This window comes from Elephas maximus, chromosome 22 (genome assembly GCF_024166365.1).
Source record: "Elephas maximus indicus isolate mEleMax1 chromosome 22, mEleMax1 primary haplotype, whole genome shotgun sequence".
NCBI lineage: Eukaryota > Metazoa > Chordata > Mammalia > Proboscidea > Elephantidae > Elephas > Elephas maximus.
In genome coordinates this window covers 15,929,292-15,947,170 of record NC_064840.1, presented here as the reverse complement: position 1 = coordinate 15,947,170, position 17,879 = coordinate 15,929,292, and positions in this window count along the sequence as shown.

Here is a 17,879-nt window from a genome sequence, read left to right as displayed (position 1 = left end):
AGAAAGTGGGAGGCCTCACCTTTCCTGACTTCAGAAACTATTATACAGCCACAGTAGTCAAAACAGCCTGGTATTGGTACAACAACAGACAAATAGACCAATGGAACAGAATTGAGAACCCAGACATAGATCCATCCACGTATGAGCAGCTGATATTTGACAAAGGACCAGTGTCAATTAACTGGGGAAAAGATAGCCTTTTTAACAAATGGTGCTGGCATAACTGGATATCCATTTGCAAAAAAATGAAACAGGACCCATACCTCACACCATGCACAAAAACTAACTCCAAGTGGATCAAAGACCTAAACATAAAGACTAAAACGATAAAGATCATGGAAGAAAAAATTGGGACAACCCTAGGAGCCCTAATACAAGGTATAAACAGAATACAAAACATTACCAAAAATGATGAAGAGAAACCCGATAACTGGGAGCTCCTAAAAATCAAACACCTATGCTCATCTAAAGACTTCACCAAAAGAGTAAAAAGACCACCTACAGATTGGGAAAGAATTTTCAGCTATGACATCTCCGACCAGCGCCTGATCTCTAAAATCTACATGATTCTGTCAAAACTCAACCACAAAAAGACAAACAACCCAATCAAGAAGTGGGCAAAGGATATGAACACACATTTCTCTAAAGAAGATATTCAGGCAGCCAACAGATACATGAGAAAATGCTCTCGATCATTAGCCATTAGAGAAATGCAAATTAAAACTACGATGAGATTCCATCTCACACCAGCAAGGCTGGCATTAATCCAAAAAACACAAAATAATAAATGTTGGAGAGGCTGCGGAGAGATTGGAACTCTCATACACTGCTGGTGGGAATGTAAAATGGTACAACCACTTTGGAAATCTATCTGGCGTTATCTTAAACAGTTAGAAATAGAACTACCATACAACCCAGAAATCCCACTCCTAGGAATATACCCTAGAGATACAAGAGCCTTCATACAAACAGATATATGCACACCCATGTTTATTGCAGCTCTGTTTACAACAGCAAAAAGTTGGAAGCAACCAAGGTGTCCATCAACGGATGAATGGGTAAATAAATTGTGGTATATTCACACAATGGAATACTACGCATCGATAAAGAACAGTGACGAATCTCTGAAACATTTCATAACATGGAGGAACCTGGAAGGCATTATGCTGAGCGAAATTAGTCAGAGGCAAAAGGACAAATATTGTATAAGACCACTATTATAAGATCTTGAGAAATAGTAAACCTGAGAAGAACACATACTTTTGTGGTTACGAGGGGGGGAGGGAGGGAGGGTGGGAGAGGGTTTTTTATTGATCAATCAGTAGATAAGAACTGCTTTAGGTGAAGGGAAAGACAACACTCAATACATGGAAGGTCAGCTCAATTGGACTGGACCAAAAGCAAAGAAGTTTCCGGGATAAAATGAATGCTTCAAAGGTCAGCGGAGCAAGCGCGGGGGTCTGGGGAGCATGGTTTGCGGGGACTTCTAAGTCAATTGGCAAAATAATTCTATTATGAAATCATTCTGCATCCCACTTTGAAATGTGGCGTCTGGGGTCATAAATGCTAACAAGCAGCCATCTAAGATGCAGCAATTGGTCTCAACCCACCTGGAGCAAAGGAAAATGAAGAACACCAAGCCCACATGACAACTAAGAGCCCAAGAGACAGAAAGGGCCACATGAACCAGAGACCTACATCATCCTGAGACCAGAAGAACTAGTTGGTGCCCGGCCACAATCGATGACTGCCCTGACAGGGAGCTCAGCAGAGGACCCCTGAGGGAGCAGGAGATCAGTGGGATGCAGACCCCAAATTCTCATAACAAGACCAAACTTAATGGTCTGACTGAGACTGGAGGAATCCCGGCGGCCATGCTCCCCAGACCTTCAGTTGACACAGGACAGGAACCATCCCCGAAGACAACTCATCAGAAATGAAAGGGACTGGTCAGCGGGTGGGAGAGAGATGCTGATGAAGAGTGAGCTAATTATATCAGGTGGACACTTGAGATTGTGTTGGCAACTCTTGCCTGGAGGGGGGATGGGAGGATAGAGAGAGAGGGAAGCCGGCAAAATGGTCAAGAAAGGAGAGACTGAAAGGGCTGACTCAAGACGGGGAGAGTAAGTGGGAGTAGGGAGTGAGATGTATGTAAACTTATATGTGACAGACTGATTGGATTTGTAAACGTTCACTTGAAGCTTAATAAAAGTTATTATAAAAAAAAAAAAAAAAAAAAAAATCCATTGCCGTCAAGTTGATTCCAACTCATAGCTACCCTACAGGACAGAGTAGAACTGTCCCGTAGGGTTTCCAAGGAGCGGCTGGTGGATGCAAACTGCCAACCTCTTGGTTAGCAGCCAAGTGCTCAAGCACTGCGCTACCAGGGCTCCATTTGAAATGTACCAACTTTGAAGAAATACAGCCAAAATGCTCCTTAGAAGCAGGATGGTGAGACTACGTCTCACATACTTTGGACATGTCATCAGGAGGGATCAGTCCCTGGAGAAGGACATCATGCTTGGTAAAGTAGAGGGTCAGCAAAAAAAAGGAAGACCCTCAACAAGATGGATCGACGCAGCGGCTGCAACAACGGGCTCGAGCATAACAACGATTGTGAGGATGGCGCAGGACCAGGCAGTGTCGTTCTGTCATACATAGGAACCGACTCGACAGCACCTAACAACAACTTTGACATGTACCAACAACCAGCTTACTAGCTGCGTGACTCAATCTCTTAGCCTCAGTTTCTTCATCTGTAACATGGGAACAATATATACTCTGCAAATTCGTTAGGAGGAGCAGAGATAATACACCACACAGGCACATATACTCATATGTATAATTATCTATTATTCTATTTAATGTTTTACAGATTACTAGGCTGGTGAATAGGAAAATGTAGTAGGAACAGGCGACAAGGTTTAACGGAAAGGTTATAAGTTTGGAATCAGTCCAAACTGATTTGGGCTCTAGTTCTCCCACTTAGCTGCTCTACTATCCTAGATGAGTTATTTGAACTCTTTGTTTAATAATACCTACCTCTTCATAGGGCTGTTGTAAGAATTAAAAATAATAACACTTGCTGAGCACTTACCCTGTGTCAGGCACTATGCCTAGTCATTTGCGTATTTTAGTTCATCTAATTTATGTGGAGTGCTTAGCACTGCTCGGACTATAGTAAGTGCTCAAAAAATGCTGGGAGTGTTATTATTAATATATCTGAATGGCAACAGGGCACTTAAAATTGCTCAAGAGGGCCTTGTGAGTATAATAGAGAAACGTGGGCTGGATGAAAGTATAATTAAATGGGTGAGTAAAATAGTTGAATGTGCATGGAAAAAATATTGGATAATAGTAGAAAGTCAAAAGAAGCTTGAATAATAGTTTAGAGCAGGGTCAAGAAACTTTTCTTATAAAAGTCCAGAGAAGTAAAAATTTTGACTTTGCCAGCCTGCCAGTCTGTTGCAACTATTCAACTCTGCCCTTGTAGTGTGAAAACAGCCATAGACAATATCTAAATGATGGGTATGGCTGTGTGTCAATAAAACTTCATTTACGAAAACAAGTGGTGGTCCAGGTTTGACCTGTGGGCCATGGCTTGTTAATACCTGGTTTAGAGTAAAAAGATGATGACATGCAATAGGGTAAGCATCCAATAGTTCAAGAATCCAACTGCCCAAAACACTTAAAACCTTAGGGCTTAAATCAAAGTCCAGGACAACCTGATGATGTGGGATACTGACAACAAAAACAAAATGCTACAGTGATTTCAGTCCACAAAAAAAAAACCCTAATTCTGCTAGTTTGTTCTGGATACACCATGTCTAGACCAGTTCTGGATAGAGTAATGGTATTGCTAGGTGTTGTTGAGTCGATTTTCGACTCACAGCAACCCCATGTAACTGAGTAGAATTGCCCCATAGGGGCAAAGATTACAGTTTCTAGGCTGTAATCTTTATGGAAGCAGGCCATCAGGTCTTTCTCCTGTGGAGACACGCTGGGAGGGTTTGAACCACCAACCTTTCTTTCGGTTAGCAATCAAGAGCTTGACCATTGTGCCACCAGGGCTCGCTCCTTCACAGTAATGCGAACTGGAGCGTGTTCAGTTGAGGTTGGTGAAAAGAGACACAACCAGAAATAGATTATAGGTTTCATCTGATGGCCTCTCCCAGGCAACCCCTGCCCGCAATCCCCCCATCGCAGTCAATTGCTACTGGCAGCCAGGAACACTATATGTGAGAAAGAATGAAGATCATGATTGATTAGCAATGTCTGCCACAGGTGAAAGGGGGAAAGTAGGGATGAGCATGCCACTTAATTACCATTCCCTAAACCCTATCACACAAGGAAGGATAAGCAGTAAATAAATGGAAGTTGTAACCCCCAAATAAGTCATATCATCCAAGATATAATTATCTTCAAGCTGGCAAGATAATACTACATTTTCTAAATATTAATCTGATCTCACTAATAATGAACAGGACAAATCCAAAATAGTTTCTATCACAGTGGGCAGCAGGAGGCTGGTCTAGGTTGCTCTGAATATTTTTCCCAGCCCAGTAAGAGCCTCTGTGATTTTTCAAGATGCCTCATTGTACTATCACAGCTGTGTTCCAGGTGGCTTAGTCTTCCCAACAGCTTTGCTTTGAAGACGTTATGAATATTTAAACACACTTTAGGCTAAACATTATTCATGCTTCTCCATTCGCCCACAGTCCAAAGGTGGGTTTTATTTGGGAAGAGGCTCATTTTTTGAGATGTGTATATATGCACATTGCAGTGCAGTGAATTGTTTAATATGGCTCTTCCAGCCATAATCTTTGTGATTCCCACACAATGACTGGGTGGGACTATGCAAATAGGTACTATGGCCCACCAAGGAGACTGGACAGCATTACTAACAATGCAGATAAGATGCATACAAACTTGTGGGGGTGGAACCATGCAAATAAGGTATATGGAACCCTAACGAGGGGATTGGTCAGTTTTTCCATCCTGCTAGGTTAAAAGAATGCCAATCCCAGAGCAAAGGGGGACCTCATTACCACCAAGAAGAGACAAAAGCAGAACGCGTTCTTTGGACCCAGGGTCCCTGCGCTGAGAACCTCCTAGACGCAGAGGACAGAAAGAAGAGAGTGATGGCACAAGACGGCAAGAAACAACTGCAGAAAAGCAGTGGCAGAAGAACCAGGATACCAGTGCAAGGTGGTGAGGCGGATTTCCTAATCCATAGAGCAGGGTGACTGCAGTGGACTTGCTGACCTATGGAGCAAGAGAGCTGAGTACCTTTGGGCTGAGGCTGACTGGCAGAGTGGTGTGCCCCCATAGCTGCCCAAGCAGGGCAGAGGCCAGGCCAAGCTGCTAGGGGCCGAGGGCCAGAGAGAGGCCTGCCTGTGGGAAGAACTATATCCACTGCAACGAATCATGGGACCCAGCAGAGAAGTAGAGTGCTGTGGGAGGAACGGCTGGTCTCAGAATTGGTAAAAAGGTTGGATGGAGAGAGGTGGTATGTCTGACTTCCACCTCACAGGAATCAGCCTTGAGCTGATGTTGATGGTGGTTCTCTCTCCTCCCCCTGGTGAAGTTAAAGGAGGTCAGATGCCCATGCGCTGCCCTTTTTACACACATATATGCATATGAACTCATTGGCATTGTGTTAGATACAGACATTGAGACCTTCAAGGTGGTTGTATGTAAATTCCTCCTCTTGAATCTCAATACTCAGCTTTGAAGTCACAGTGGGCAGTTAAAGGCCATTGACATTTCTTCAGGCACAAACCAGCTGCTTTGCAATAAGAAAGGAGGTACTGATCATTTGGAAATGACCTCCTAACGTTTCCACTGCAGTTTTTCATTGACGGTGACCTCAGGACCTCAGTGACTGGGAGACAGCCAATGTCACCTTCATTGTCTTGTTGAGCAGGGGGCTGAGAGAGTCCCAGGAAGTGCCAGTTGCTTTAAAGTCAATTCTGACTCATGGCGACCCCGTGTGTGTCAGAGTAGAACTGTGTTCCATAGGGTTTTCAGTGGCTGATTTTTTGGGAGTTAGTTGCCAGGCCTTTCTTCCTAATCCCTCTGAGTGGACTCAAAACACCAACCTTTTGGTTGGCAGTTGACTGCATTAAGCATTTGCACCACGTAGAGACAGCACTAGTTAAATACACGTGGCTGCTTTTCTCTTTCCCATGAAATCCCATTAAAAGAACTGTAAAGTTTTTTTTTTTTTTTTTTTTTAACTGTATTATGATTTTATTATTAAGGAGCCTGCTACTATGACTGTCATGAGTCCAGGCTGAGCTATAAGCTGCGGAGGTAGCTACCACCCACTCTGAACTTAATGGTTATGCTCACTCTTTTCTCTGTCTCAGCTGACTCACCCAGGTGCACAAAACCTCCATCCCTGCCTTCCCTGTTCTTGGAAAATGCCAAAGACAGCTAGTTAGGAGGCTTTTTCAGAGGAGATGGCTGTCTTCTCAGAAGGGAAACCCTCCAATTTGCTTTACAGGGTGAGTAGCAACCCCAAACCGCTGACAGGCTGGGGCCTGCGCAGGCCTCAATTGCAAAGGTTTTTAAAAGGCTTAAACCCATCATAATGGGGAGAATTACTGAAGACGGAACAATCAAATCTCAAAGTTGGAACGTAGATTTAAAAAACAAAACTGCCTCTTAAGGCAATAGAGGAGAAAGCTGAGACTCATGAATTAGCAGGGCCATGTAACTCTAGGGAAACACTGGTGGCATGGTGGTTAAGTGCTACGGCTGCTAACCAAAAGGTCAGCAGTTCGAATCTGCCAGGTGCTCCTTGGAAACTCTATCGGGCAGTTCTACTCTGTCCTATGGGGTCACTATGAGTCGGAATTGACTCGACGGCAGTGGGATGTAACTCTAGAAATGGAGGTCAAGCTGCGGGGCAGGTTGAAACTCAGTTTAAGAAGCAATCAGATCCTCAGACTTCCTTCCCCACTCCAAGCAGCCCAGTGATTGCCCAGATCCAAACCTGGCAAAAGACTAAAGATTTCTTCTCTAAAGAGGGCCAAACAAAGGGTCTCTGAAGTAAGGGACCACAGAACAGGTCACTGTATTTTAAAAAAGAGACGGGAGGAAAAATCAGAGACCAAAAATAGCTCTTAGAAATTAACGGAAAAGAAAAAACAAGAACAAAAGTAAAACTGAGTGGAAGGCTTGGAAAATAAAGTTGGGGAAGTCTCTCAGTACATGAAGTAAAAAAAGACAAAGAAAAAGAAAATTCAAAGAATCTTCTGTTATAGGAAGTCTATCATCCAAATGGAGCCATGGTGGCACAGCAGTTAAGAGTTTGGCTGCTAACCAAAAAAGGCCAGTAGTTCAAATCCACCAGCCGCTCCTTGGAAAAGCTGTGGGGCAGTTCTACCTGTCCTATAGGGTCGCTATGAGTTGGAATCCATTATATGGTAATAATTTTGTTATTATTATCCAAATAACAGGGATTCCTGAATGCAAGAACTGAGCAAATGTGGGAGAGGAAACCATCCATTCTATTAGTTACCTGTTGCTGCATAATAAATTATCCTAAAACTCAGAAGCTTACAACAAAAAACATTTATTATCTTACCTGCCAGAGGCAAGAGTCTAGAAGCAGCTTAGTAGGTTGGTTCTGGATCAAGGTCTCCCACGAGTTTGCCATCAAGCAGTTGGCAAGGGGCTAGAGTCATCTGAAGGCTTTATTGGGGCTAGAGGATCTGCTTCCAAGATGGCTGGCTTCCTCACATGGCTGTTGGCAAGAAGCCTCAGTTCCTAGCAGGCTACTGGCAGGAGGTCTCGGTTCCTTCCAACGTAGGCCTCTCCATAGGGCTGCTCAACATGGCAGCTGGCTTCCAAGAGACAGAGAGAGCACAACCAGGACAGAAGCCACAGTGTCTTTTATACCCTACTCTCAGAAGCAACATTCCATCACTTCCACAGCATTCTGCTGGTCACACAGACCAGCCCTGGTGCAATGTGGGAAGGAATATACACGAGTGTGAGCACCAGGAAGCCAGGATCATTGGAGGAAATCTTGGGGGCTGGCTACCACATCTATAAAATAAATTATATATACATAAAAATATATACACATAATTGTAAATTATATATATAATATACATGTATGTGTATATGTGTGTACATATACACACACACACATATACATATTTTTTTTTTAAGACAAAGCATCCAGAATTGAAAAGGCCCACTAACTGTTTAGCACAACGGACCAACACCAAGGCCCATCATCATTAAATTTTAAAACCCTGATGATCTTACAAGCTTCCAGTGACATTAAAAAGCCACATCCAAGAATCAATAATCAGAATGGCTTCAGATTTCTCAAGGGCAATATTGGAAGCTAGAGAGCAATAAACCATGCCTTCAAAATCTTGAAGGAAAATGATTTCCAAGTGAGAATTAAACCCACCAGAGTGCGGAGTGTTGGAAAGGAAAGAACCAAATTTTAGCAGCTGGCAATTAGATTACAAACAAACAAACAATTGAATCCTAAACTGACAGTGAAGAAATAAAGGAGAAGGCAAAAGGCTGGCTGAAATATAGTTTAAGTGCTAAGTACTTAGTAGGTCTTTCCAGTTCTGGAAATATATGGGTTTAAATACTAGGAATTTAAAATAGTTACACCAGTCAACTACCACCCATCTGTCAGTTTGTCATACAGTGGTGGCTTGTGTGTTGCTATGATGCTGGAAGTTATGCCACTAGTATGTCAAATTCCAGCAGGGTCACCTATGGTAGAGTGGCTGCAGTAAGCTTCCAGAGTAAGACAGACTAGGAAAAAAGGTCTGGCAATCTACTTCCAAAAATTAGACAATGAAAACCCTACTGTTCATAACAGAGTATTGTCTGATACAGTGCTGGAAGATGAGCTCCCTAGGTTGGAAGGCACTCAAAATAAACGGTGGCCTCAACAATGGACTTGAGCATTCCAATGATCAGGAAGATGTTGCAGAACTGGGCAACAATTGGTTCTGTTATGCATGGAGTCACCATGTGTCAGCGCCAACTCAACAGCAATTTACAACAACAACAACATACCAGTCAAACTATCAATGAAATGAGAGAACAGAGTGAAGATCTTTCCAGTCATGCCCAGGAACTGACCAGAGGACGTGCTTTACCAAAATGGTGGCTCAAACCCAAGGAAAAGGAAGATGGGAAATGGAAGACCCACGCAAAGAGAAGGGCAGAGAGAAGCTCCAAAATGGAGGTGATAGGAGACCCCAGAGCGACAGCCGTGTACCAGGCCAGGGAGACAACCAGTCCCGAGTGGAACAGGTTAGAGGTCCTCAGGGAGGAGGGTGTTGGGAGGATAGCCCCAGCAAGGAAAGACCCTCACTGTGCATCCTGGCAGATAATCCGAAGAACTGACATGTAGCCCTTTCCAGGTTCATGAGTTGAGGGAAACTTACACAGGCAACCAGCTGCTCTCCAGCGGCGGCTGGCTAGAGTATTTTCCGCAACTACCTAGTAAGGGACCCAAGCTCATTGTTTTTCTCCCTTGTCCTTGGGTAGTCAGCATTCCCAGGGACTTTACGACCAGGCCTAGATGTTTTCCTTCTTGTTGCTAAGGCATTCCTCGGCCTTGGCCACTGGCCCAGTCATGCCACTCCAGGCCTTGTACCTTAGCCGGAGTCCATCCCAAATTCATCCCCAGCATGCTTCGGGGAAGAGCAAAGCTGACTCCATTAGGGAGTGGATGCATATAGCTGAACAGCATTACCCTACAGATGGTTCTCACAGTTTTGGAAAGATGACGAGATTGATGAGTACTTGACGCATCTGAACGTCTTAGGAGGAATTTAGACGCTTGGTGATGAGTTTGAGGTTGAATTAGTGATAAGTACGTAGAAAAAGTAAGTAAACGAAAAGCACAAGACAACTACTAACTCCTGGGGGGGAACCGCTGCCAAGGAAAGAAAAAGCAATCATGGTTTACAACATGGCTAGGCTGTGACTATCATTTACATAGTCATAATGTAAACGAGGAACACTGACCTAATCAAAATTATGAAATAGCTATATAGGGAGGGTGGGGGATGGCTTCCACAGTGGGACGTTAACAGACAATACCTGGAACCCAAAAATCTAGCGTTAGCCGTATTAGGCTATTTAGAGACAGAAGTTAAATTCCAAAATAATCCGCTAAAGGAGTTGAAGTGGTTGCTTCTGGGAGGGGGAAGAGAAAGGGAAGGTAAGAGAATACTATATTTTATGGTCAATTTTGTAGAGCCATTTGACTTCTTATTTTCTTAATGTATTTCTTGTTTTCTTGTTGAGAATATAGACAGTATAACATAAACCAATTGGACAATTCCCACACGTACAATTCAGTGGCATTGATTATATTTTTCAAGCTGTGCAATGATCCTCACCCTCCTTTTCCAAATTGTTCCACCTGACTTTTTAAACTGCACACGTATTACTTTGATTTTAGAAAGAAATTAATATGCTGCAATGAGAAATGATGAGGCAGTAACCAACCATTCATCCATTCAACAAGCATTTACTGGACACCTTTGGAAACTCTGTTGGTGTAACGGTTAAGAGCTCCGCTGCTAAACAGAAGGTCAGCAGTTCGAATCCACCAGCTGCTTCTTGGAAACCCTATGGGGCAGTTCTACTCTGTCCTATAGGGTCACTGTGAGTCGAACTCTACTTGACAGCAATGGTTCTTTGTTTTTGTTTTTTTTTTTGTATAGTGTACTATTGCTATCCAAAAGGTTTTTCTTGCCTAATATTTGGAAGTAGGTTACCAGGCCTTTCTTCCTAGTCTGTCTCAGTCTGGAAGCTCTGCTGAAACCTGTCCATCATGAGTGACTCTGCTGGTATTTGAAATACCTGGGCATAACTTCAGCATTCTAGCAACATGCAAGCCACCAAACTGACTTACCAGCGATCGTGAAGATGGTCCAGCACCAGGCAATGTTTTGTTCTGTGATACATACGGTCACCATAAGTGGGAGCTGCCTCAATGGCAACTAACAACAACAATAATAGCATATTACTCCCTAGAGATTTGGAGAATAAAAATATCCAGTCCTTGTTCGTCCCAGCTCATAGGTCATTGGGTTTCTCAACACACCCAAGGGGGTGGCTATTCAAACTCTTCTCCAGTGAGGCTTTGATAAGGTAGAGAACAGATGCCTGGACATCTGCTTGTCTTGAATTTGTCAAAGAGTGTGGTTAGTGGCTTCTGTGTTGGTTTGCCCTGGGCAGGGGTACCCTTGGAAGGTTGCCATGGGCTTAGCCTCAAGTCATATTGGGATCTGAGCAGGTGGGGCAGTAGTTGGGGTAGACAGCTCCTAAGGTAACAATTGCCCCTGCGGTGGATTGATTATTTTTGTGTAGCCTTTCTAGCCACGGTCTTGTACCTCCTACCCAGGTGATTGGGCAGGACTGCATGATAGGGTAATTGTGGCTCACTAAAGGGATTGGTCAGTTTTGCCTTAAAAGCAAGTCAATTCCAGAGCAGAGAGGAGGATCCTACCACCACCAAGGAAGAACAGCTAGTAGCAGAGAGTTTGTCCTTTGGACCCGGGATCCCTGCACTGAGAAGCTCCTGGAAGCAGGAGACTGAGAAAGAGAGAAAGCTGTAATCCTGAAGATGGTGAGAAGCGCAGCAGGAGAGACCTGCAGCAGAAGACAGTGCAGTGGGCTTCTTGGCCCACAGAGAGAGAAAGCTGAGTGCCTCTGGGAAGAGGCCTAGGGCCAGGGACAGGTGTGCCTACGAGCATGGTTGGGGAAAGGTTGTCTTGATGGAAGAACTATATCCTGAGTGTTCCTGAGCCTTAATTGTAACTGTTACTTCCCTAATAAACCCCGTAATCATGAGAATGGTCTGTGAGGTCTGTGTGGCATTGCAATGAATTATGGAACCAAGAAGAGAAGTAGAGAGTGCTGTGCAAGGGATGGTTGGTGTCAGAATTAGTAAAGATGGCAGAGAGAGGAAGCATGTCTGACCCCCACCTCATAGGAATCAGCCTTGAATTGTTAGTCTTGGGTCTCCTTTCCCCTTGTGAAGTTACAGGAGGTCAGACACTGCCTCCAAACTCTTTTTACAGCTCCCAAGGGAGAGTATGGGATACATTCCCTAAAGCACTACAGTGACCTAAGGCTTCTGCTGGCTTCTTTGCTTGCATGACCTCATTGAACCCTCACAATAAACCTCCAAGGTGGTGAATATTATTATTCCCATTTTCTAGGGGAGGAAACTGGAGCCCAGGGAGGTTGGATAACCGACCTAAAGTCACACAGCTGATAAGCAGAACTGAAATTCATCCAAGTCTCAAGTCTAAGCCCTTCAGCCTCAAGACTGGGATTTTTCTCCATTTGGATCATTGGATTGAGAGTAGTAAGACCTGGATTCTACTTCCTGCTCTACCATTAATCAGCTGTGTGATGGCAGGCACGTTTCTTCACTTCTAAGTGTCCGTTTTCCAATGTGAAAATGAAGGGGGTTGGTTCAGATGACAACCGTTGTTGTTACGTGCCTTCGAGTCAATTTTGACTCAGGGCAAACCCCGTGACAGAGTAGAACAGCCCCATAGGGTTTCCTTCCTTCTTTATGGAAGCAGATCACCAGGTCTTTCTCCTGCGGAGCTGCTGGGTGGGTTCAAACCACCAACTTCTCAGTTACCGTCAAGCACTTAACCATTGCACCACCAGAGTTCCTTAGATGACAACTAAGGGTCCTCTGTATTAGGATGGGGGAAGGAAATGTATACATGTGGTGCAGAGCCAAGCACTTTTTACTCCTCTGAGCCTCAACTTGCTCATCTGTAAAATGGGCATAATTAAGACCTACTTCATATGGTTTGAGGCCTGGTGGCACAGTGATTGAGAGCTATGGCTGCTAACCAAAAGGCAGGCAGTTTGAATCCAATACCTGCTCCTTGGAAACACTATAGGGCAGTTCTTTTCTGTCTTATAAGGTCCTGATGAGTCAGAATTGACACAACGGCAATGTTTTGTTTTTTTTTTTCATATGGCTCAGAGGAGCCCTGGGGGGTGCAGTGGATAAGTGCTCAGTGGCTAACTGAAAGGTCGGTGTTTCAAACCCACCAACCACTACGTGGGAGAAAGATGCAGCAGTCTGCTTCTGTAAAGATTCACAGACTTGGAAACCCTATGGCGCAGTTCTATTCTGTCCTCTAGGGTCGCTGTGAAAATCGACTCAACAGCAATGGGTTTTGGCTTTCATATCATTGTTGAATGTATTATATAAGATAATGTATGAAAAGTACTTAGCACTCGACCAGGCACATAGTAGGTGCTCAGTAAGTGTGAGCCCTTATTCATTACTATTATTGATATTCTGAAGAGTTCCGCCATGTTTGGATTCCTGCAAGCTTCCCCTTCTGGTAAGGTCAAAGTGCGATGTTTGAGGGAAAAGGAGATATCAGAGTGGAAGAAAGAGAGTCAAACAGAATTACTGTCTAACAGGAATGTATGCTGTTGCCCTTTATTGGTTTTACATACGAGGTGGTTTACGAATACTTTCAGGAGCATGTAAGTGTGAAATTGGAAAGCTTCACGGCAGGACTGCCACGAGCCATCGCACCAGCACACAGACGGGGAGGAGGACAAGCAGAGCAGGGCTGGGCCAGGGGAAGAGAGAAGAAAGGAGAGAGGCAGAAAGGAACAGGAAGGTGAGCATGAGATGTGGAAGGACAAATAGATACTGGGCAGGTGAACAAAGTGATTTTAAAGCTCAAAGCTTGTTCAGGCAGATTTATTGTTGGAGACAGTACCCAAGCCACACTCTTATTTTACCTACTTTTGTTCTTTAGCTCTGTGTGGAATTCTCATTCCTGGCCACGGACACTGTTCAAGGTCAAGCTCAAAGTTTATTTTCACCCAGAAGAAGCTGTAAAGCCTTAGTGATTAATTGGAATGTAGACCTGGGGTCCGCAAGGCCTGTTTTGGAATCTTGGGCAATCAACTTACAGGTTGGATGAACTTAAACCAAAACCAAACCGGTCTGCATTGCTGTGGCGTCAATTCCAACTCATATAAACCCTAGAGGACAGAGTAGAACCGCCCCATAGGGTCTCCAAGGAGTGGCTGTCAATTCCAACTCATATAAACCCTAGAGGACAGAGTAGAACCGCCCCATAGGGTCTCCAAGGAGTGGCTGTCAATTCCAACTCATATAAACCCTAGAGGACAGAGTAGAACCGCCCCACAGGGTCTCCAAGGAGTGGCTGGTGGATTTGAACTGCCGACCTCTTGGTTAGCAGCCAAATGTTTAACCACTGGCTCCTCTAGGGGTGAATTTAGAGGCAAGTTATTTAACCTTTCTAGATCCCAGTTTCCTAATCTATAAAATTTAATCTAAATGGCTCCTCTCATACCACACTGCCTCTCAGAAAACGCTCAATAAAAAACAATGGTCAAATAAAATCCACTGCTGTCAAGTCGATTCTGACTCGTAGTCACACACAATAATAACAACAATAGAAGTAATTATTGAGTATGAGCAGGGGCTTGCAAACCTAGGGCCACCACACCCCTACCCTCAGTATCTGCTTGTTCCCTACTGGTGTTGCTGGTTCCCAGGTACTGGAAACACTGCTTTCCTATCTGGCTCCAGAATTAGCAGTTGCTACCAATTCTGACTCATGGTAACCCCATGTGTGTCAGAGTAAAACTGTGCTCCATAGGGTATTCAATGGCTAATTTTTCACACGTAGATTGCTAGATCTTTCTTCCCAGGAGCCTCTGGGTAGACTCGAACCTCCAATCTTTTGGTTAGAGGCTGAACAGGTTAATGGTTTGCACCACCCAGGGACTCTGCCTACTTTAACCCCTTGCCTGTCCACACCACCTGCATACAGAGAGGTGATATCCACAGATTTGAGCATCAGTCTAAGGACAAAGAGAACACACTGCTGAGTCTCCAACTTCTGAGAAAAAGGGGAAAGACTCTTTTTAAGATTCTGGTTATTGGTCTTCCCATATCAGTAAAGTGAGTTTTATTATTTTACAGACCCGTATCTCTTAGGAAACCGAGCAAGTACAGATTAGAGAAAATTGGTAAAGGGATTAAGCATCTAGATTCCTACGCTGTATCTTTCTTATCTACCTCACTGCTCCAGGGATTTTCCTACACATATACATCTTTTTATCTTAATCATCATTATTATCCTCAAAAATATCTATTTTAGTAAACAATGAAGTTGCCAAAGCTAATATACTTCTCACCGTGACATTATGTCCAAAGACAGTGAAACGGTGCCCAGGTTTCTAGAAATAGAAAATTGTTCATTCGAATTATTGTTGGTTGTTAGTGTCATCAAGTCAATTCTGACTCATAGTGACCATGAGACAGAGTAGAACTGCCCCATAGGGTTTTCTAGGCTGTCATCTTTATGGCAGCAGATGGCCAGGCCTTTCTTCTGTGGAACCGCTGGGTGGGTTAAGAACCACCAATCTTTCGGTTAGCAGTTGAGTGCCTAACCGTTTGCGCCACCAGGGCTCCTTTCATGTGAACTAGTGCTTTCTTTGTGAAAGCAGGAACGGGACTTGGCTTTATTGGGGATGGGGCTTGGGGTGTCTCTAACACCAGTGGAAAAGCCCAGAAGTTGGGTTCATTCCTGGCACTGCATGAAAACTGTAAACCCTGGGTTTGGTTGCAAGCAGGTTGCTGACTGTAACACAGCAGGCAGGTTTGACACAGGTGACATCAAACTGGGGTGCTCTTCCATTTCAGTGCCTGCAGCAGTCAAAGGACCCACGAAAAGGCCCACCGACACCCAGAGAGCATCGACATACAGGATGTCCAGCTCCATTTACATTTCTAGAAACCAGTTCAATGGCTCCTACCCCTCCTCCTCACTTCCTAAGTGATAACACAGGCAGGGAGAAAACAATTTGGAAAACTATAGATATGTGTTTTCCTCCGAAGGTGTTGCTTATTAGATAAAGTAGGCTCTATCGAATACAATCACTCTTTACATTCTAAGTGGTTCCTTCTTTTACTGTTACATGCATGCAGTTTCAAAAGAAAGCAACTTCCTTGCTAGTTAATTGTGACTCTCAACTACATGGCCAAGGGGGAAAGCCCGAGTTATCTAGCAGGGGAGAAGTCCTAGCAAATAACACTGTTTTTACTCTAACATTTGCTTTTGAAACTATGTGTGCATAAGAGGTGAAAGCAGAAGTGTCTAGTATAATTCTAACCAAGGAGGAAGGGAAAGGACTACAGAGTGTATGGTCAGGAAACCTGGCTTTGGAGTCTGAAGGATCTGGATTTGGGTTCTGGCCCTACCACTTACTATGTGACCTTGGATACGTTACTGGAGAAGTGACCACTTCCTGTGACTAAAGGTGCCTGTGTTCTCCTCTGAAAAACTGGGACCACAATAGTATATTCTCCATTGAGTTGCTAAACCCACTGCCGTCGAGTTGATTCTGACTCATAGTGACCCTACAGAACAGAGTAGAACTGCCCCGTATAGTTTCCAAGGAGCGCCTGGCGGATTTGAACTGCCAACACTGGGTTGCTAGGAGGATTAAATGAGACAAGGCAAGTAAAGGGCACAGCGCCTGGAACATTAGCTTTTGCTATTACCCAGTTTGCCCTTGAACATCATTTTATACTAATACCATTGGACAACAATTACAGAACACTCACTATGTGCTAGGCAGTGCTAAGCGCCGGGTTTCATAGAAGAATTAAGTCAAGTCTGAGGTTAATTATATTAATAAAGAAGTCTTAAAGTTGCTGAGCTTATTCTCTCATCCAAAAAGTGGGATTACTAATACTTTCATAGGTTATTGTGAGGATTAAATGGGAACATGCCTATGAACGGTTTAGTTTACAAAGTACTCGAGAAAAGTTAGACACAGTAAAACCTGTGAAAGTCAGAACCTGTGTAAGGTGGAAATCTGTCAGAGAAGAAAAACTCAATATTTTCTACTAAAACAAGCAATAGGAAAGTGGTAAGATTGCGCCCTGTCAAAGGATGAAATCTTGGGATACCCAGAAAAACAAGGCAGTCCCATTGAGTTCTGGTTCTCACAGGCTTCACTCTATTAAGAGCAAGTCCCATTCACCTTGGTAACAAAGGGGAGGGCCAGAGGGTTGACCTGAATCTTTTTTCCCTTCCCACCCATTGGGAAGGAGCCCTGGTGGTGAAGAGGTTAAGAGCTACAGCTGCTAGCCAAAAGGTCGGCACTTCGAATCCACCAGCTGCTCCTAGGAAACCCTATGGGGCAGCTCAACTCTGTCCTGTAGGGTCACTATGAGTTGGAATCAACTTGACGGCAATGGGTTTTTTATGGGTTTATACAGGATATAGGATACTTATGAAGCGTGTCCTAAAAGCATCCATTGGAATCGACTCAATGGCACACAATAACCAGTTGGGGAGGAGCCCGATGATACAGTGGTTGAGCACTTAGCTGCTAAACACTGCTAAATGAAAGGCTGGCGGTTCAAACCCACCAGCCGCTACATGGGGGGAAACATGACAGTCTGCTTCCGTAAGAATTTACAGCCTTGGAAACCCTATGGGGCAGTTCTACTCTGTCCTATATGGTCGCTGTAGGGTCACTATGAGTTTGAATCAACTTAATGGCAATGGGTTTGTTTTGGTTTGTTTTTTGTACCCATTGGGAAATGAAGTGGATGCTGCCAGTCCTTGCATCCCTGGGTCAGCCTCCAGCCTACACCAGAACAGCTACAGAACGATCCAGCAGCTCCAGAACTTGAAGGCAAAGGTGATTACAACAGAGAAAACTAGTGGGGCTAGTGGTTACCTTGGGAAGCATAGTCCCTGGAAACCCAAAGGGCATGTGGGTGCTAGGAGTGTTGTTTCTTGATCTGGATGCTGGTTACATGGATATGT